The sequence below is a fragment of the Ascaphus truei genome, chromosome 22 (assembly GCF_040206685.1).
Source record: "Ascaphus truei isolate aAscTru1 chromosome 22, aAscTru1.hap1, whole genome shotgun sequence".
Taxonomy (NCBI): Eukaryota; Metazoa; Chordata; class Amphibia; order Anura; family Ascaphidae; genus Ascaphus; species Ascaphus truei.
The window spans coordinates 5,245,271-5,267,770 of NC_134504.1; the positions used below are offsets into that span (position 1 = coordinate 5,245,271).

Consider the following 22,500-nt stretch of genomic DNA (forward strand, 5'->3'; position numbering starts at 1 on the left):
CTCTACCAGAGATTACTTGTCCCCCGAGACTTCAGTGGGGTCCCCTCTACCAGAGATTACTTGACCCCCGAGACTTCAGTGGGGTCCCCTCTACCAGAGATTACTTGACCCCCGAGACTTCAGTGGGGTCCCCTCTACCAGAGATTACTTGTCCCCCGAGACTTCAGTGGGGTCCCCTCTACCAGAGATTACTTGTCCCTCGAGACTTCAGTGGGGTCCCCTCTACCAGAGATTACTTGTCCCTCGAGACTTCAGTGGGGTCCCCTCTACCAGAGATTACTTGTCCCCCGAGACTTCAGTGGGGTCCCCTCTACCAGAGATTACTTGTCCCCCGAGACTTCAGTGGAGTCCCCTCTACCAGAGATTACTTGTCCCCCGAGACTTCAGTGGGGTCCCCTCTACCAGAGATTACTTGTCCCCCGAGACTTCAGTGGGGTCCCCTCTACCAGAGATTACTTGACCCTCGAGACTTCAGTGGGGTCCCCTCTACCAGAGATTACTTGTCCCTCGAGACTTCAGTGGGGTCCCCTCTACCAGAGATTACTTGTCCCCCGAGACTTCAGTGGGGTCCCCTCTACCAGAGATTACTTGTCCCCCGAGACTTCAGTGGGGTCCCCTCTACCAGAGATTACTTGTCCCCCGAGACTTCAGTGGGGTCCCCTCTACCAGAGATTACTTGACCCTCGAGACTTCAGCGGGGTCCCCTCTACCAGAGATTACTTGACCCCACACATTCTCCTTTGCTGCCATTCTCACCCCCTCTGGCGGCGACGAGGTTGTGTTGTGCGCGGAGCATCCTTTGACGCCTGCTCACCACGCGATGTCCCACTGCAGAGGTCCCGGTCATTCATCTGTCTCTCCGGCCCCTTCTGATCTTTGAGGACCTTAATATCACGGCTGTTATATTCTGCCGTCCGTCCGTTCTCCTGATTAAAGCAGGGAGAATTTCCATCATCTTGCCCGCTGATGACCCCAGAACTCTATCCGCCGCTCTAATTGTAGTGAAGGATCAGCGTTTATGATCCAAACATGCGCGCGCCCTTCAGAGGAAGGTGAGCAAGGTCATGTACTGCCAGAACAGGGTCACTGGGACCTAATTAACCCCATCACCGCCTTTGAACATGTACGAGTGATCGGTTTTGTTATATATTGTATCATCTCTTTGGATCACTGCCATTGCTAGGTTCAACCCTTGGCCCTGACTGGCAGACCGGGGCAAGTGACCAGGGCTATTATTATCCATTATTTGTACAGCGCTAACATACTACGCAGCGTGCGTGGGTAGGGAGGTGGACTTGCGTGCGTGGGTAGGGAGCTGGACGTGCGTGTGTGGGTAGGCAGGTGGACTTGCGTGCGTGGGTAGGGAGCTGGACTTGCGTGCGTGGGTAGGGAGGTGGACTTGCGTGCGTGGGTAGGGAGCTGGACGTGCGTGCGTGCGTGGGTAGGGAGCTGGACTTGCGTGCGTGGGTAGGGAGCTGGACTTGCGTGCGTGGATAGGGAGGTGGACTTGCGTGCGTGGATAGGCAGGTGGACATGCGTGCGTGGGTAGGGAGGTGGACTTGCGTGCGTGGGTAGGGAGGTGGACTTGCGTGCGTGGATAGGGAGGTGGACTTGCGTGCGTGGGTAGGGAGGTGGACTTGCGTGCGTGGATAGGGAGGTGGACTTGCGTGCGTGGGTAGGGAGGTGGACTTGCGTGCGTGGATAGGGAGGTGGACTTGCGTGCGTGGGTAGGGAGGTGGACTTGCGTGCGTGGGTAGGGAGGTGGACTTGCGTGCGTGGATAGGGAGGTGGACTTGCGTGCGTGGGTAGGGAGGTGGACTTGCGTGCGTGGATAGGGAGGTGGACTTGCGTGCGTGGATAGGGAGGTGGACTTGCGTGCGTGGGTAGGGAGGTGGACTTGCGTGCGTGGGTAGGGAGGTAGACTTGCGTGCGTGGGTAGGGAGGTGGACTTGCGTGCGTGGGTAGGGAGCTGGACTTGCGTGCGTGGGTAGGGAGCTGGACTTGCGTGCGTGGGTAGGGAGCTGGACTTGCGTGCGTGGATAGGGAGGTGGACTTGCGTGCGTGGATAGGCAGGTGGACTTGCGTGCGTGGATAGGGAGGTGGACATGCGTGCGTGGATAGGGAGGTGGACTTGCGTGCGTGGATAGGGAGGTGGACTTGCGTGCGTGGGTAGAGAGGTGGACTTGCGTGCGTGGATAGGGAGGTGGACTTGCGTGCGTGGATAGGGAGGTGGACTTGCGTGCGTGGGTAGGGAGGTGGACTTGCGTGCGTGGGTAGGGAGGTGGACTTGCGTGCGTGGGTAGGGAGGTGGACTTGCGTGCATGGGTAGGGAGCTGGACTTGTGTGCGTGGGTAGGGAGGTGGACTTGCGTGCGTGGGTAGGAGATAGGGAGGTGGACTTGCGTGCGTGGATAGGGAGGTGGACTTGCGTGCGTGGATAGGGAGGTGGACTTGCGTGCGTGCGTGGGTAGGAGATAGGGAGCTGGACTTGCGTGCGTGGGTAGGGAGCTGGACTTGCGTGCGTGGATAGGGAGGTGGACTTGCGTGCGTGGGTAGGAGATAGGGAGCTGGACTTGCGTGCGTGGGTAGGGAGCTGGACTTGCGTGCGTGGGTAGGGAGCTGGACTTGCGTGCGTGGGTAGGGAGGTGGACTTGCGTGCGTGGGTAGGGAGGTGGACTTGCGTGCGTGGGTAGGGAGGTGGACTTGCGTGCGTGGGTAGGGAGCTGGACTTGCGTGCGTGCGTGGGTAGGGAGCTGGACTTGCGTGCGTGGGTAGGGAGCTGGACTTGCGTGCGTGGGTAGGGAGGTGGACGTGCGTGCGTGGATAGGGAGCTGGACTTGCGTGCGTGGATAAGGAGGTGGACGTGCGTGTGTGGGTAGGGAGGTGGACTTGCGTGCGTGGGTAGGGAGGTGGACTTGCGTGCGTGGTTAGGGAGGTGGACTTGCGTGCGTGGGTAGGGAGGTGGACTTGCGTGCGTGGGTAGGGAGGTGGACTTGCGTGCGTGGGTAGGGAGGTGGACTTGCGTGCGTGGATAGGCAGGTGGACTTGCGTGCGTGGGTAGGAAGGTGGACTTGCGTGCGTGGGTAGGGAGCTGGACTTGCGTGCGTGGGTAGGGAGCTGGACTTGCGTGCGTGGGTAGGGAGGTGGACGTGCGTGCGTGGGTAGGGAGCTGGACTTGCGTGCGTGGGTAGGGAGCTGGACTTGCGTGCGTGGGTAGGGAGGTGGACTTGCGTGCGTGGGTAGGGAGGTGGACTTGCGTGCGTGGGTAGGGAGGTGGACTTGCGTGCGTTGGTAGGGAGGTGGACTTGCGTGCGTGGGTAGGGAGGTGGACGTGCGTGCGTGGGTAGGGAGCTGGACTTGCGTGCGTGGGTAGGGAGGTGGACTTGCGTGCGTGGGTAGGGAGCTGGACTTGCGTGCGTGGGTAGGGAGGTGGACTTGCGTGCGTGGGTAGGGACGTGGACTTGCGTGCGTGGATAGGGAGCTGGACTTGCGTGCGTGGGTAGGGAGGTGGACTTGCGTGCGTGGGTAGGGAGGTGGACGTGCGTGCGTGGGTAGGGAGGTGGACTTGCGTGCGTGGGTAGGCAGGTGTACTTGCGTGCGTGGATAGGGAGGTGGACTTGCGTGCGTGGGTAGGGAGGTGGACTTGCGTGCGTGGATAGGCAGGTGGACTTGCGTGCGTGGGTAGGGAGGTGGACTTGCGTGCGTGGGTAGGGAGGTGGACTTGCGTGCGTGGGTAGGAGATAGGGAGCTGGACTTGCGTGCGTGGGTAGGGAGGTGGACTTGCGTGCGTGGGTAGGGAGCTGGACTTGCGTGCGTGGGTAGGGAGGTGGACTTGCGTGCGTGGGTAGGGAGGTGGACTTGCGTGCGTGGATAGGGAGGTGGACTTGCGTGCGTGGATAGGGAGGTGGACTTGCGTGCGTGGGTAGGGAGGTGGACGTGCGTGCGTGGGTAGGGAGCTGGACTTGCGTGCGTGGATAGGGAGGTGGACTTGCGTGCGTGGGTAGGGAGCTGGACTTGCGTGCGTGGGTAGGGAGGTGGACTTGCGTGCGTGGGTAGGGAGGTGGACTTGCGTGCGTGGGTAGGGAGCTGGACTTGCGTGCGTGGGTAGGGAGGTGGACTTGCATGCGTGGGTAGGGAGGTGGACTTGCGTGCGTGGGTAGGGAGGTGGACTTGCGTGCGTGGATAGGCAGGTGGACTTGCGTGTGTGGATAGGGAGGTGGACTTGCGTGCGTGGGTAGGCAGGTGGACTTGCGTGCGTGGGTAGGGAGCTGGACTTGCGTGCGTGGGTAGGGAGGTGGACTTGCGTGCGTGGATAGGGAGCTGGACTTGCGTGCGTGGGTAGGGAGGTGGACTTGCGTGCGTGGATAGGGAGGTGGACTTGCGTGCGTAGGTAGGGAGGTGGACATGCGTGCGTGGGTAGGGAGGTGGACTTGCGTGCGTGGGTAGGGAGGTGGACTTGCGTGCGTGGGTAGGGAGCTGGACTTGCGTGCGTGGATAGGGAGCTGGACTTGCGTGCGTGGGTAGGGAGGTGGACTTGCGTGCGTGGGTAGGGAGGTGGACTTGCGTGCGTGGATAGGCAGGTGGACTTGCGTGCGTGGGTAGGGAGGTGGACTTGCGTGCGTGGGTAGGGAGGTGGACTTGCGTGCGTGGGTAGGGAGGTGGACTTGCGTGCGTGGGTAGGGAGGTGGACTTGCGTGCGTGGGTAGGGAGGTGGACTTGCGTGCGTGGATAGGGAGCTGGACTTGCGTGCGTGGATAGGGAGGTGGACTTGCGTGCGTGGGTAGGGAGGTGGACTTGCGTGCGTGGATAGGCAGGTGGACTTGCGTGCGTGGATAGGGAGCTGGACTTGCGTGCGTGGGTAGGGAGGTGGACTTGCGTGCGTGGGTAGGGAGGTGGACTTGCGTGCGTGGGTAGGGAGGTGGACTTGCGTGCGTGGGTAGGGAGGTGGACATTCGTGCGTGGGTAGGGAGCTGGACATGCGTGCGTGGGTAGGGAGGTGGACTTGCGTGCGTGGGTAGGGAGGTGGACGTACGTGCGTGGGTAGGGAGGTGGACTTGCGTGCGTGGGTAGGGAGGTGGGCGTGCGTGGGTAGGGAGGTGGACTTGCGTGCGTGGGTAGGGAGCTGGACTTGCGTGCGTGGGTAGGGAGCTGGACATGCATGCGTGGGTAGGGAGCTGGACTTGCGTGCGTGGGTAGGAGATAGGGAGGTGGACTTGCGTGCTCTGGGAGAATGGTGGAAGCATGAAACAGCTTGTGCTGCCAGACAACACAGCCACGCTTTACAACACAGCCACGCTTTACCACCCAGCCACGCTTTACAACACAGCCACGCTTTACAACACAGCCACGCTTTACCACCCAGCCACGCTTTACAACAGAGCCACGCTTTACCACCCAGCCACGCTTTACAACACAGCCACGCTTTACAACACAGCCACGCTTTACAACACAGCCACGCTTTACAACACAGCCACGCTTTACCACCCAGCCACGCTTTACAACACAGCCACGCTTTACAACACAGCCACGCTTTACCACCCAGCCACGCTTTACAACACAGCCACGCTTTACAACACAGCCACGCTTTACCACCCAGCCACGCTTTACAACACAGCCACGCTTTACCACCCAGCGGTACGGTCCACATCCATCACACTTGCACCACTGGCCCTGCAGCCTCCCTGCCCTCTCCTACCCGGCGACCAATGGAAATGAGCGCGCGATAGGCGTGCGGCGGCGGTCACGCCTGGTAACACAGCATAATAAGTCTGCGGCCGGCTGCCACGGGCTGCAGCTCTCTCTCTCCAAATAGCTCTTTAATGGGCTTTCTGCGAGCAGACGCCTGAGCGCTCCCGCGTAGCCGGGCTGCGGCCATGATACAAATAATACAAATAAAGGGAGAGGATGATTGACAGGAAGTATTTTCTTCCCGAGGGGGGGGAGGGGGGGGAAAGGGGGCAGGGGGAGGGGGGAGGGGGGGAGCTGTCATTTGGTGGAAAGGTTTAATAAATGTCACGTCACGCTAACTGCCGCGCCAAACAGCTGAGAAGTCCCATGTCTGGTATGCCTATAAGCAGGGGAGGCCATCTCCAGTCCTCAAGGGCCACCAACAGGTCAGGTTTTCACGATATCCCTGCTTCAGCATAGGTGGCTCAGTCCGTCCCAGCTTCAGCACAGGTGGCTCAATCAGTCTCAGCTTCAGCACAGGTGGCTCAATCAGTCTCTGCTTCAGCACAGGTGGCCCAATCACCCCTGATTGAGCCACCTGTGCTGAAGCAGGGATAGCCTGAAAACCTGACCTGTTGGTGGCCCTTGAGGACTGGAGTTGGCCGCCCCTGCCTTCAGCCAACGGCAAAACGCCAACTTGTTTTTTGGTGGGGGGGCTTCCAGCTCTGAAGGGGTTACCCGTCTCTGCACTTTTCTGTGTTACACCCAAACACAAAAGCTCACTAACGTTCCACTCCAGATTGGTTCTAAGACACATATTATTCCCTCCCCCCCCCCCCCCTGTCATTCTCTACTAAGGGAGAAAGCTATAACTCAGACGCTTCTGCATGGGTTAATGGACAGGGGGGGGGGGGGTGTTTAACTCTTTGAGGGCCTTTTTATTTGGCAGGCCCGTACCGCTGTATCCTTGGAGGGGAGACGGATATATAGCATGTATATCAGTACTTATTATTTGTATACCCGGGGTTTTATTCACACAGATTCTTCTGTTGTTTTATAGCATTGATATCACATAAATCATTTTCAAATACAGTCTACATAATTATACAATAATGTTAAATAATGTAGGATTTTATATATATTATTATATATTTATATATGTTTTATACACAGATAGATAGACAGACAGACAGACAGACAGACAGACAGACAGACAGACAGACAGACAGACAGACAGACAGACAGACAGAACGTTGATAGATAGATAGATAGATAGATAGATAGATAGATAGATAGATAGATAGATAGATAGATAGATAGATAGATAGATAGATAGATACACCGATAGATAGATCGATAGATCGATACACCGATAGATAGATCGATAGACAGTCAGACAGTCAGACAGTCAGACATCAGACAGTCAGACAGTCAGACAGATAAATAGCAAAAAGAGGAGCCAATTATATATATATATATATTAATTTCGTTAAATTGACCTTGGCCATCCCCTTCTTCTCCTAAGATAAAAGTGAGGAATTCAGAGTGACATTTGATGTACTGTAAGAGAATAAAACGTAGGTATGTAGGTGGCACTGTGTCGTTATACCTTGTACATGACGCACAGCGCTGTACACATCGCTGGCACTGTGTAATAAGCTGTGCCGGGCTCGTGTCGGAACGCAGGACACACCGCCCCATAGTACATGCATTCTCCTCATTGATTGGACCGTCATTACTGCTTCTGTTCGCCCGGTCGATGCTGTGCGCCTGGAGCAGGGGAACGCAGCAAACCGGAGACAAATCAGTAAGAGGCTTCAATATTCATACCTGTCTAATGCAAATGTGTGTCTGGCCTGGGGTATCACGCCGGACCCCTGAAACTAATATCCTTCCCTTAAAGGGGTCCTTCTGTAAAACATTCAGACACTACCTTACTACCCTAAAAAAAAGGATTCAAATTATTATATTTGTATATGCGGAGAGGAGCACAGGCAGGACCCCCTGTATATGCGGAGAGGAGCACAGGCAGGACCCCCTGTATATGCGGAGGGGAGCACAGGCAGGACCCCCTGTATATGCGGAGGGGAGCACAGGCAGGACCCCCTGTATATGCGGAGGGGAGCACAGGCAGGACCCCCTGTATATGCGGAGGGGAGCACAGGCAGGACCCCCTGTATATGCGGAGGGGAGCACAGGCAGGACCCCCTGTATATGCGGAGGGGAGCACAGGCAGGACCCCCTGTATATGCGGAGGGGAGCACAGGCAGGACCCCCTGTATATGCGGAGAGGAGCACAGGCAGGACCCCCTGTATATGCGGAGGGGAGCACAGGCAGGACCCCCTGTATATGCGGAGGGGAGCACAGGCAGGACCCCCTGTATATGCGGAGGGGAGCACAGGCAGGACCCCCTGTATATGCGGAGGGGAGCACAGCCAGAACCCCCTGTATATGCAGAGGGGAGCACAGGCAGGACCCCCTGTATATACAGAGGGGAGCACAGCCAGAACCCCCTGTATATACAGAGGGGAGCACAGGCAGGACCCCCTGTATATACAGAGGGGAGCACAGGCGGGACCCCCTGTATATGCGGAGGGGAGCACAGGCAGGACCCCCTGTATATGCGGAGGGGAGCACAGGCGGGACCCCCTGTATATGCGGAGGGGAGCACAGGCAGGACCCCCTGTATATGCGGAGGGGAGCACAGCCAGGACCCCCTGTATATACGGAGGGGAGCACAGGCAGGACCCCCTGTATATGCGGAGGGGAGCACAGGCAGGACCCCCTGTATATGCGGAGGGGAGCACAGGCAGGACCCCCTGTATATGCGGAGGGGAGCACAGGCAGGACCCCCTGTATATGCAGAGGGGAGCACAGGCAGTACCCCCTGTATATGCGGAGGGGAGCACAGGCAGGACCCCCTGTATATGCAGAGGGGAGCACAGGCAGGACCCCCTGTATATGCAGAGGGGAGCACAGCCAGGACCCCCTGTATATGCAGAGGGGAGCACAGGCAGGACCCCCTGTATATGCGGAGGGGAGCACAGCCAGGACTCCCTGTATATACAGAGGGGAGCACAGGCAGGACCCCCTGTATATGCAGAGGGGAGCACAGCCAGGACCCCCTGTATATGCGGAGGGGAGCACAGCCAGGACCCCCTGTATATGCAGAGGGGAGCACAGGCAGGACCCCCTGTATATGCGGAGGGGAGCACAGCCAGGACCCCCTGTATATGCGGAGGGGAGCACAGCCAGGACCCCCTGTATATGCAGAGGGGAGCACAGCCAGGACCCCCTGTATATGCAGAGGGGAGCACAGGCAGGACCCCCTGTATATGCGGAGGGGAGCACAGCCAGGACCCCCTGTATATGCAGAGGGGAGCACAGGCAGGACCCCCTGTATATGCGGAGGGGAGCACAGCCAGGACCCCCTGTATATGCGGAGGGGAGCACAGGCAGGACTCCCTGTATATACAGAGGGGAGCACAGGCAGGACCCCCTGTATATGCGGAGGGGAGCACAGCCAGGACTCCCTGTATATACAGAGGGGAGCACAGGCAGGACCCCCTGTATATGCAGAGGGGAGCACAGCCAGGACCCCCTGTATATGCGGAGGGGAGCACAGCCAGGACCCCCTGTATATGCGGAGAGGAGCACAGGCAGGACCCCCTGTATATGCAGAGGGGAGCACAGCCAGGACCCCCTGTATATGCGGAGGGGAGCACAGCCAGGACTCCCTGTATATACAGAGGGGAGCACAGGCAGGACCCCCTGTATATGCAGAGGGGAGCACAGCCAGGACCCCCTGTATATGCGGAGGGGAGCACAGCCAGGACCCCCTGTATATGCAGAGGGGAGCACAGCCAGGACCCCCTGTATATGCGGAGGGGAGCACAGCCAGGACCCCCTGTATATACAGAGGGGAGCACAGGCAGGACCCCCTGTATATGCAGAGGGGAGCACAGGCAGGACCCCCTGTATATACAGAGGGGAGCACAGGCAGGACCCCCTGTATATACAGAGGGGAGCACAGCCAGGACCCCCTGTATATGCGGAGGGGAGCACAGCCAGGACCCCCTGTATATGCGGAGAGGAGCACAGGCAGGACCCCCTGTATATGCGGAGGGGAGCACAGGCAGGACCCCCTGTATATGCGGAGGGGAGCACAGCCAGTACCCCCTGTATATGAGGAGGGGAGCAGAGGCAGGACCCCCTGTATATGCGGAGGGGAGCACAGGCAGGACCCTCTTTATTTGCAGAGGGGAGCACAGGCAGGACCCCCTGTATATGCGGAGGGGAGCACAGGCAGGACCCCCTGTATATACAGAGGGGGAAGGAGAGGGAAGACAGAGAAAGAGAGGGGGAGAGGGAAGACAGAGAGGAAGGGAGAGGGATGACAGAGAGAGAGGAAGGGAGAGGGATGACAGAGAGGGAAAGAGGAGAGAGGGAGAAAGGGGGGGGGTAGGGGGAGGATAGACAGAGAGATATAGAGGGGGGAAAGAGGAGGGAGAGAGGGGGGGAAAGAGAGGACGTGAGAGGGAAGACAGAGAGAGAGGGGGAAAGAGGAGAGAGGGAGGGAGAGAGAGCGGGAAAGAGGAAGGAGAGGGAGGGAGAGAGAAGACAGAGAGAGGGAGGGAGAAAGAGGAGAGAGGGAGGGAGGGAGAGTGAAGACACAGAGAGAGAGGGAAAGAGGAGAGCGGAAAAAAGAAGGAGAGGGAGGGAAGACAGAGAGGAGAGAGGGAGGGGGAAGACAGAGCGAGAGGGGGGAGAGGAGAGAAAGCAGCAAAGAGGAAGGAAAGAGAGGGAGGGGGAGAGAGAACGAGAGAGGGTGGGAGAGAGAGGGGGGATAGAGGGAGAGAGAGAGAGGGGGGAGAAGGGGAGAGGGAGAAAAAGAGAGGAAGGGATAGGTAAGAGAGAGAGAGTGAAAGAGGAGAGAGAGTAATTAAGAGGAAGGAGAGAAAGGTAGAAAGAGAGAGAGAAAGAGGAGGATTGGGAAGAGAGAGGGAAAGAGGAGAGAAAGGGAGAAACAGAGAGAGAGGGAGAGAATTGAGGGAAAGGGAGAGACAGAGGCCTTTTCAGCAACTGTAAATCATGCACCGAGCTATCTAAGCTTTGATGTCTAACAGGAGAAATAATCTTTCCCCTGCATATTAAATATCAAATCCCTGATACTCTTATATATACAGTATATATATATATATATATATATGAACAGAAAAAGAGAGAGAGCGCACGCCCCATAGCATAATACTGCGTAATTTATTATAAAAATGGGGAAGGGATGGAAGGGGGGGGGGGGGAATCGCACTCACAGGATAAAAAATATTAAAATGCAGTTTGTGAATAAATTCACCACCATCCGGTACTGCTGGGCAAGGTCCCTTCACGGTAGCTGTTCCTGATCACCTCCAGATCACCTCCAACCGGATAAGGATGCCTTTGTACCGACTGTGTGCTGATCGAATTCAGCTCTCCACTCCGAATGGCCGCTATTATCTTCCCGCGCTTCGTGTGGCCTCATGCGCGTGCGCAGCGTCTTCGTGACGTAATCGCGCTTCCTCAGTCTCCCTGACGCGTTTCGTCACCAATCGGCGACTTTCTCAAAGTCGCCGATTGGTGACGAAACGCGTCAGGGAGACTGAGGAAGCGCGATTACGTCACGAAGACGCTGCGCACGCGCATGAGGCCACACGAAGCGCGGGAAGATAATAGCGGCCATTCGGAGTGGAGAGCTGAATTCGATCAGCACACAGTCGGTACAAAGGCATCCTTATCCGGTTGGAGGTGATCTGGAGGTGATCAGGAACAGCTACCGTGAAGGGACCTTGCCCAGCAGTACCGGATGGTGGTGAATTTATTCACAAACTGCATTTTAATATTTTTTATCCTGTGAGTGCGATTCCCCCCCCCCCCTTCCATCCCTTCCCCATTTTTATAATAAATTACGCAGTATTATGCTATGGGGCGTGCGCTCTCTCTCTTTTTCTGTTCATAGATATCCGTGGAGGTGGTTTATCCCTTGTGAGAGCAGCAGAAGACCCTGTGCATATATCTTATATATCCCATTATGGACTGACTATTGAAGGACTGGTTGGATTTTTATTACATTTTTACACTTATTTTGCTTCATATTTTCACTTTTCACCTTTTTTAGCACTTTTTGCACATTTTTTTCATATTTGTATTTTTCTATTCCATGTTTTATTCACATTGATGTATTATTCTATGATGTTGTTTTGAGTATATTTGTATATTTAGTTAAGTATTCAAACAGGTGCACCCATATATACATCTTTATTTTTAAACACATTTAGGAATCTTACACACTTTTTATTTACACGATATTAGCACTACAGTTTAATACACAGAATAATAGAATATTATTTTGGCGCCACAATTTTTTGTTTTTTTATATATATATATATATATATATATATATATATTTAATTTAGCCCTTTTATAGTCAACCTTTAACCTTTCTATCCTCATGTGAATGCAGCAACCCTCCCCTTACCAAACACCCTTTTATTTACAGGCTGGGAACCCGGCGATCACCCGGAGTGGAATGGCTTTCAGCTCCAGGCTCCCGCCGGTTCCCGGGAGACGTAACGGGGAAGGCAGCGGCGTTACTTCCTGGGTTCAAGCTGGTATTTAAATGGCCACCGATGTTAAAGCTTCCTAATAACCAGGGATTTGGCAGTATGTATAGGGTTCTGTGATGGTCAGCATAATGGCCTAAACTCCCTAGACATGGGAGACGTCCTATTCACTGAAAATATGTTACTTTGTTCACTTTCTCCCTGAAAAACGTTCCCTCTCCCAATGAATGGTGAAGAGATCTAAGGCTGAGGCCATAGTGCCTTCGCCCGGGCGGATGTCACCCGCTTGAAGCGGTTGCGCTTTGCGGCCATGGTACGCGCGCCGTCCGTGGGCGTCTAGGGGCGTGCCAGTGACGTCACAGAGCTGGTTCGCTCACGTGACCGGCCTGTCGCGCCAAGAAATCGGTTTGAACTGATTTCTTGCGCACGCCGTATGGACGCGAACACCGCCTCAAGGCAGTCTGTTCGCTCAGCGTCCGCACGCTCTGCGGTGCCATGGCCCCAGCCTTACAGTTTATATGCCGGGCCGAGCTCACACATTTGAATTCTTGGTATTTTTAACCCTGTTTCCACCAGAGGGGGTTGTTAAATCTGAGCTACACTACATTGACAAAATTAATAATAACATAATAACATTAATAATAATATAACATTAACATACATTATAATGTCAATGTAACATATAGTAATATTAATAATAATAACAACATATTATTAATAACAATAATATTAATAACCATATATTAGTGATACTAATCTTATACTATATTAGTGAAAGCACTGTATGTTTGCCTGCCTGCCTGCATGCATGCATGCCTGCCTGCTGGATGTCCGGTGTCCCTAGCGGCAATCTCATTGGTCCCTTGGCCCGCCCGCCCCCGCACACCTCTCATTGGCCTCACACACTCACACAACCCCCTTGGCCCGCCCCCCACACCTCTCATTGGCCTGAGGCGGAGTGACGGGCCAAAGGTCCAAAAAAATAAATAAAACACACACACACACACACACACACACACACACACACACACACACACACACACACACACACACACACACACACACACACACACACACACACACACACACACACACACACACACACACACACACACACACACACACACCTCTCCCCTCTCCAAATCACCTCTTCCCCCTCCCCAGCGGCATCACCTCTTCCCCCTCCCCAGCGGCATCACCTCTTCCCCCTCCCCAGCGGCATCACCTCTTCCCCCTCCCCAGCGGCATCACCTCTTCCCCCTCCCCAGCGGCATCACCTCTTCCCCCTCCCCAGCGGCATCACCTCTTCCCCCTCCCCAGCGGCATCACCTCTTCCCCCTCCCCAGCGGCATCACCTCTCCCCCCTCACCGCTCCAAATCACCTCTCCCCGCTCCAAATCACCTCTCCCCCCTCCAAATCACCTCGCTTCCCGCAGCTGCCACGCGGCGCGTAAGATGGCGGACCCCCTTCCTCCCTCGCGGCGCCGAGTCAGACGGTGGCGGCGCCCGGAAGTACAGGTAGGTGTCGCTCCCCACCTCCGGCGCCAAACGGAACTGAGAAAGGGCGCATCAACTGAGGTGTGTGTGTGTGTGTGTGTGTGTGTGTGTGTGTGTGTGTGTGTGTGTGTGTGTGTGTGTGTGTGTGTGTCACTGTCCACTGCCCCCCCCTCCTGTCCACTGCCCCCCCCTCCTGTCCACTGCCCCCCCCTCCTGTCCACTGCCCCCCCCTCCTGTCCACTGCGTCCCCCCTCCTGTCCACTGCCCCCCCCCTCCTGTCCACTGCGTCCCCCCCTCCTGTCCACTGCGTCCCCCCCTCCTGTCCACTGCGTCCCCCCCTCCTGTCCACTGCCCCCCCCCTCCTGTCCACTGCCCCCCCCCCCTCCTGTCCACTGCCCCCCCCCTCCTGTCCACTGCCCCCCCCCTCCTGTCCACTGCCCCCCCCCTCCTGTCCACTGCAGGAAATGCAGGGGGAGGAATCCATGCCTTTGAGGCGCCCCCCCCCTCCCTTTGACGCCCCCCCCCTCCCTTTGACGCCCCCCCCCTCCCTTTGACGCCCCCCCCCCCTCCCTTTGACGCCCCCCCCCTCCCTTTGACGCCCCCCCCCTCCCTTTGACGCCCCCCCCCCTCCCTTTGACGCCCCCCCCCTCCCTTTGACGCCCCCCCCCTCCCTTTGACGCCCCCCCCCTCCCTTTGACGCCCCCCCCCCTCCCTTTGACGCCCCCCCCCCTCCCTTTGACGCCCCCCCCCCTCCCTTTGACGCCCCCCCCCCCTCCCTTTGACGCGCCCCCCCCCTCCCTTTGACGCCCCCCCCTCCCTTTGACGCCCCCCCCCTCCCTTTGACGCCCCCCCCCCTCCCTTTGACGCCCCCCCCCTCCCTTTGACGCCCCCCCCCTCCCTTTGACGCCCCCCCCTCCCTTTGACGACCCCCCCCCTCCCTTTGACGCCCCCCCCCCTCCCTTTGACGCCCCTCCCTTTGACGCCCCCCCCTCCCTTTGACGCCCCCCCCCTCCCTTTGACGCCCCCCCCCTCCCTTTGACGCCCCCCCCCCTCCCTTTGACGCCCCCCCCCCCTCCCTTTGACGCCCCCCCCCCTCCCTTTGACGCCCCCCCCCCTCCCTTTGACGCCCCCCCCCCTCCCTTTGACGCCCCCCCCCCCTCCCTTTGACGCCCCCCCCCCCTCCCTTTGACGCCCCCCCCCCCTCCCTTTGACGCCCCCCCCTCCCTTTGACGCCCCCCCCCTCCCTTTGACGCCCCCCCCCTCCCTTTGACGCCCCCCCCCTCCCTTTGACGCCCCCCCCTCCCTTTGACGCCCCCCCCTCCCTTTGACGCCCCCCCCCTCCCTTTGACGCCCCCCCCTCCCTTTGACGCCCCCCCCTCCCTTTGACGCCCCCCCCCTCCCTTTGACGCCCCCCCCTCCCTTTGACGCCCCCCCCTCCCTTTGACGCCCCCCCCCTCCCTTTGACGCCCCCCCCCTCCCTTTGACGCCCCCCCCCCTCCCTTTGACGCCCCCCCCCCTCCCTTTGACGCCCCCCCCCTCCCTTTGACGCCCCCCCCCCTCCCTTTGACGCCCCCCCCCTCCCTTTGACGCCCCCCCTTCCCTTTGACGCCCCCCCCCTCCCTTTGACGCCCCCCCCTCCCTTTGACGCCCCCCCCTGCCTTTGACGCCCCCCCCTGCCTTTGACGCCCCGCGCGCACACACTGACTGACTGCCGCACGCACGCACACACTGACTGACGCGCACACAAAGCCTGACTGACGCACGCACACACTGACTGAGGCACACACTGACTGTGTGTGCGTCAGTCAGTCTGTGTGTGTTTGTGTTTCTGCCTCAGACTCACTGACGCGCGAGCAAACACACAGTGACTGACGCACACACGCTACATGAAGCTGTAAAGGAGGGAGGGAGGGGGGGACTGGATTGATGTGAATGGGGGACAAACAGAGAGAGGGGGGAGGAGAGAGAGGAACGGGAACATTACATCCCGGGCAACGCCGGGTCTCTCAGCTAGTAACATATATAATAATATTGTTATAAATAATAACACCATTATTAATAATGACATTTAATAATATTAATCCAATGAATAGGGAGCCTGAACAATTGTAGACAGGCCCCGCCCCAATTTCACACCTCCTGCTAACGCATGCGCACTGGAGCAGCTGTCAAAGCCCCAAATAATAAACAACCCAAGCCCCGCCCCTGGTTCCCAGGACAACCGCGGCTGGACGAGTAGGGATTGGTAGCTATGCGATGTTTTTTTTTTTTTTTCGCTCAGGTCACGTGGAGGAAGGTAGGGTGCGGTGTCAATCAACCGCGCACCTCCCACCTCACCCCCCAATCTGCAGTGAAGCCAGCGTCGCCCCGTCTTCAGAGGTAGCCACGCCCCTTACAGGGACTTCAGTCTGTAGCTCCTCCCCCCCATCCTGCAGACATCTCGTCTGTATTTGCCTAGCAACGCCCCTAATTTGCCCCGCTCCGCCCCCAGCCTGCTGTCTCGAGACAGAACTTGTCAGTTAGCAACAAAATGGCGGCGGTCGCTCAGCTCCTGTCAGCGCTCTGAGGGGAACCGCGCAGCGCCACCGGACACCGTGTCACCTCACTCCCCGTGGGTACCGCCTGTCACGCCTGCGGCTGCACGGCGATACCGAGCCGCGGCCTTATCCACCTCCCTGCCCCTCACCTCCACTCCGGGCCTGTCACACCGAGCCGCGGCCTTGTCTCCTCACCTCCCCCCGGGACCTGTCCGGGATCCCCTCCGGTGACACAGAGCCACGACCTTGTCTCTCCTCCCCCCCCCCCAGGACTGTCACACCGGCGGCGGCCTTGTCTCTCCTCCCTCTCTCCCCCTCACCTCCCCCCGGGGCCTGTCCTGGATCCCCTCCGGTGTCACCCGGGCCGCCTCCGTGCTCCGGTCCTGCGGGAGAGGAGGAGGAGGGATCGGCGGCCGAGCGACGGGACGGAACCGGAGACCCAACCGCCTCCTCCTCTTCTACCTCCTCAGCACCACAGCCACAGCCGCCGCAGGACACTGCCAGCCAGCCCCCGCAGGAGAGGAGCCCAGGTACTGACAACCCGGGAAGGGTCTGCGCAGCTACTCGGGAGATAAGTTATATATATATTGTTGTGTGTAACTATATATATATATATATATATATATATATATATATATATATATATATATATATACATACACACACACACACACACACACACACACACACTGGTGTGTGTGTGTGTGTGTACGCGCTCATCTTATTGGGGTGAGGGTTCAGTGACTGCATTCTGTTTTATATATTTGTGTGTATGTGTATGTATGTATGTATGTGTGTATATATATATATATATATATTAGTGTGCAACACTAATGTGTAAGTCCACGTGTGTGTGTATATATATTATAGACACAAGTGCATGAACTAATTTTTGGCGTGACTGTGCTGTACATACAAAATCAGTAAAATGACCATAATGTAAAACATGTACGAATTGGGGAGGGAGGTTTTAGCCCCCTAGTTTCAGCCTCCCCCCAATGAGACTCAAAGCGCGTCACAATTACAGTATAGTGTGCTGTACATAGGATTGTTGCAGGAATGAGTCCCTGCGCAGGTGAGCTTACAATCTGTTTTTGGTGCCTGGGGCACAGGAAGATAATGTGACACAAGGAGCTGACACTGGGATTTGAACCAGCCTCCTCTGTTTCAAACTTCTTGTCCTATTTAAACCCACACACTTTGTCTTCCCTGATCTGCATTCTCCCATATACATGGCAGGAACTTGCATAGGAGTGGTGTCCTGCTGGTTCTAAAGTGACAGCTTGTGGTTCATTGATGGTCACTCGTGACTCCTCCCCTCGCCCTTCGTTAGAAGTGGACTGTATCATATCCACCCTCACGCACAGAGCTGGCTGGGCGTGGGGGAGAGGCAGGCATCTGTCAGAATTGCAAGTCTTGTAAATGTTTAGGATCCTATGTGGAACTTCTTATATCATCCATTGGCTCCATGTCTACATACGTGAAGCCACCGTAGTGACATGTACCTCTCCTCTGTTACATGCCACCAAGTTGTATCCCCAGCATTGAAAGACTGATGTTGTAAAAATGTGTAACTCTTTGCTACTAAAATATTAGCTTATTCTGAAGTCGAAAACCATTGCAGAAAGTCTCCGTTTCCCACCTCGTTTTGGCCGTAGACATGGCAAAGCAAATGAGACATGAACATAAAATCATCTGCCCTGATGGCTCGCCAAGTTTTATGAAGTGATGTGCGTGGGAGGGTCTGGATCTAACACACTGCATCAGGGCAAAGCTCTGTATGTGTAGGGAAGCCCTGGACCAAAGCACTAACTATTAATTGTGTGTTCCTGGTTTGTATGGGATCACCAAAACCAGTGACTGTTCTACACACTACAATGCCACATTTTGCATGTTTCTGCTGCATGTATAAGCCATGCCCTTTTTTTAAGCAATTTGCGTTACCAAAGTGACATTTTCTAAAAAGAAAAGTGGCTAAAAATCTAGATGGACTTTAACTAAGTAACTGGTCCTTCCTGTGGGACCGCCAGACATAGGTTGTTCCTTCAGTACTGTGGATTGTGTTCTATTGGTTTGTTTGCATTAAAGCACAGTCAGTGTTTGCCAACTCATGGCCACTGGACAGGTACACCTCTTTATCCTCAACAACGGAGCTGTCATTCCATCCCTGATCTTCTCCAACTCAAACCGCAATATTGATGCAGGAATAAGATTAAAGCTGTAATGCTGTTGCACTGTAATTAGGCTCTTTACCTATGTTATGACATCTATTGGAAGAAAAACAAATGACATAACCTTAAATGTTGTCCATGAGCCTTCTCCCTGTTCTCACCTGAATACCCGCCATGTGTTTCTTCAGATTATGCAAAGTAAATGGCTTTTCTGTTCCCTACCCATGTCTTTAAACATACAACGGAGCAACCTGCTTTTATAGTCTGTATAAGCTCATTAAATTGCAGTCAAATATCGTTTGGTTATCCAAGCCTTTTTTTTGCTGAGCATCCCTGATATAGACCATTCTTAGTAATTTGAATGAACTGCTGTTGTTGACTGTTGAGGATGGCTGTGTGCTGCATGCAAGTGAGACACCGTGCTAAAATAGCCATCATCAACCACTATCCATCTATACAGAAGATGCATAAGAGAGAAAACTGCATGGTGGTTGGGCATGGCTATCTTAGCTGCGTCTCTCTCACTTGAAGCTGCTTTTAATGAATACAATCATTTTTTTGGGTGGGGGGGGGGGATCGATGGACACTCTTTACCAAAAGGAATTAAGCTTTGAAATACCAATTCTCAAGTATATGGTGTACTTACTTTTTATGTTGCCTGTTATAGAGAGACCTTTTTGTTTTTGAAAAGGAAGATGAAACAGGTCAGATGATTTGAGTTGTGAAGGAGAATCTAGCACATGGCTATTTGAAGACGTTCCCACCATGTGTCAAAGAATATAGCTATATGGTCACACTGTTCAAGGGGCATAATTATAAATCCTGCATATCTCATAAAGGATCTTGCTGTTTACAAACCCCATACTGACAAAATAGATTAAGTGAGTTTACAGTTAATGAAAGGGATTATATAGGGTAATATTATCCTGCAAGGAAGTAACAGCTACAAAGGAAATAATATATCTACGCTGGCTACTGACATAGTTGTGGTAAAGAGCATCTGAATAATAATAATAATAATAATAATAATCCCAGCAAAACACTAGAGAACAATGAGTCACTTTGGTTAACTGCTACTATCCTGGTTAAAATATATTTTTTTACAATAACTTTTCTTGGATTGTCTTCAACAAATTGTCTTCATCCCCCTAATCTGTTTCTGATGCATAGTAGAAGAGGTTAAAAAAAAAGACCTATGTTAAATTTAGATGACGGAGATACTCATCCTGTATTTGTATCTGCAGTATATTGATCCAAAGGAAGACTAGACCCCAGAGAAACATTACCATATTATGTCTCATAAGGGTACAAATACATTCCTTCCTGGCTCCGGTAATGGCAATCAGATATCTCCCTGGGCCAACATCCTTCCTATGTTTTATTTATTTGGTATATCCCTGTATATCTTTCCTTTCCAAAAAGCTGTAACAGTTTCTTAAAGATATCCATTGTATCTGCCATCACAGTCTTCATAGGTAATACAGTCCACATTATCACTGCCCTTACTGTAAAGATCACCTTCCTTTTGCTGCTGGTTAAATCTTTTTTTTCCTTCCATCTCAAGGGACAACCCTGTATAATTTGTACTGTCTTTGGGATAAATAGTTCTCTTGAAAGCTCCCTGTATTGACGCCATATATATTTGTAAATAGTAATCGTATCTGCTCTAAGGCTGCACTTATAGTTCCGGCTACGACGATGCAACACCGCGTCAAAACAAGTTAATGTAATCCGTCGCGTTCGACTATAGTTGTCCCGACACAGCGACCAAAATCACTGTAGTCCATGTAAATTGATTTTTTTTTCGGCGGCCTCCGCATGGCAGCAGCACGTGAGCGGTTCAGCCAATGAGGGTGAACCACTCATGGCCACGCCCCCCAGTCGCCATCTCTTGTCTCCTACACTACAAGCAGAAATCGCTATTACAACAGCGACGTCATGCCGTCGCTGTAGCCGGGACTATAAGCGCGCCCCTAGATTCCTCTTTTTTTTATATGTAAACAAATCTAAGGCTTCGGACATGGTCAAAAAGACCGTCCTGAGGCGCGCTGAGGGGAAACATTATCCCTATCAGCGCGGCTTTAGATGGCGCTTCCGCAGGTGTGTGGAAATGCAGGAGATGGGCAAGTTTAAATTTTGCCGCTCATGCAAGCGCAGGGCCGGTCACGTGACTGCCAGAATCCAATGGCAGTCCGTGACATGGCTCCCTAGCACCGCCTCCCGCCCGGCTCCCACCCTGCACACAAGCGCGCTCGCTGACGCTCATGCAGGGACAAGAAAAATCTCCTGCGTGAGCATGAGCGTCAGCGCTGCCCAGTGCCGCTCCCTGCACCATGTCCCAGGTCTCAATTGGCTAGCCTCTCCACATAAGTCAGATTTTACATCCCCATCATTCATTTGTTGGCTTTTCTCTGCACATTTCCAGTTCCATAATGTCGTTTTATTTTTTAATTTTTTATGAGTGGTGCCCAAAACTATACTTCATATTCAAGTTGTAGTATTACTACTGGTTTATATAGTGGCATATTATGCTTTCTTCCTTTCTATCCATACCCTGTTTTCTGCAAGATAAAATCCTATTTGCCTTGTCAGCTACTGCCTGACATTGAGCACTATTGCTAAGCCTGCTGCCCACAAGCACTCCTAAATCCTTCTCCATCCATTTTTTTTCCCCTGTCCCATTTAGTTTGTATGTAGCCCTTTTTATTTTGGCTTCCCACATGCATAACCGGACATGTATTTTCATTGAACCGTACTTAAGTTTCCAAACTGATTAAAAAAAAAAAAAAACGGTGCCGTTCAGCCCACTTTAATTAGCAGACATGGAAAGGATGCCAGAGTCAAGCTTTCTTAAAGCCATCATAAGTGCTTCCTAAGTGCTAGGAGGAGGCTGGGGGATTTTGCAATGCTTTGGGGCTATCGGGTATCATGTGCACACAGACAAATATAGTATCGTACAAATTGAAAGCATGTTATGCTGAAAATGGGAGCAGATTGCTTGAACAAATGACATCACATTTTGCAGCTTGCTTGCAAAGGTTTCTTTTACCAATGATTGATTTAAGATCCTGAAAATAGTAAATTGATCTATAGGAACCTGCTGCCATGTTAACTTACCACCAGTGCGGTCTAATTGCTCTGTTGGTTGGCGTTTAGTTGTGAGTTTGCTGTTAACTTTTGTTTTGATGCTAAAAGTACTTTCTATTTTTACTGCTAGTCCCTAACCGTGTTTCTCAACCCCCTACTTGCTGGTTGTGAACCAGCTACACACATTCATATATAAAAGAAATGCAATTGTGTGTGCTTGGTAATTTATTGATTATTCTTCAAATCTGGTCTGGCTGAGCGGTTCCGCCGAGAGTCTTGTGGCCTAACATGTTTGCAGTGTGTGTGTTTGTGCAGAATTTGTTGGGGGGATTTTTGCCATTAAACGTTTGGAAATGTTCTGAACTGATTTTGAACTTTAAAAGGAGGTGCTGCACAACTGTGTGCTTTAATGAACACATCCTGTGTATATTGCTAAGGGCGGCCTTGTTAGAAGAATGTCATTTGTCTTAGCAATTTCAATAGTTTTTCTTTGCCTGAGAAATGTAAAGGCAATATAATATAATAAAATATTTTTTGCTGTGAACAATATGATTTACAAAAGTACCTGGGCTGCACGGATTGTTAAAGTAAAATCATCCAAAAAATGGTGTTCGGCTAAATTTGATCATATTTCCTCGAATCACACGATGTTTGGCATAACTGGAATGCTTATAATTATTAAACTTTGCGAAGATTCCCTGAAAAGAGCCGTCTTCTCCTTAGCTGTTTTCATAAGTTTGATTTGAAAGGGTTAGTGTTACTATAGTGAACTAATGGCAAGCAACTGTTGAACAGTTTCCTAGAATCTTACAAGTTGACGGCGGATCAGAACCGCATGGCCCAGTCAGCCGGCCAATTGTCTTTGTTGTGAAACCTCAGACACCATTAGATGACTTGCCCTGGTGTCTGCCCGAAGCACCTTTTTGAGTTCCCTAACTGATG

At 53.8% G+C, this 22,500-nt stretch overlaps 1 protein-coding gene across 4 annotated transcripts in view; it reads left to right on the forward strand.

The window, feature by feature from the left end:
* TNRC6C (trinucleotide repeat containing adaptor 6C) overlaps positions 1 to 22,500 on the forward strand; it is a 121,097-nt gene that overhangs the window by 31,302 nt on the left and 67,295 nt on the right. The window contains exon 1 of one of the 4 annotated variants that reach the window (XM_075579731.1): positions 16,193 to 16,830. The exons of the other annotated variants lie outside the window; for them this stretch is intronic. The gene's annotated coding sequence lies outside the window, so the exon portion shown is untranslated. Of the gene's footprint in view, positions 1 to 16,192; positions 16,831 to 22,500 lie in introns of those variants that run through there. 4 annotated transcript variants of the gene reach the window in all.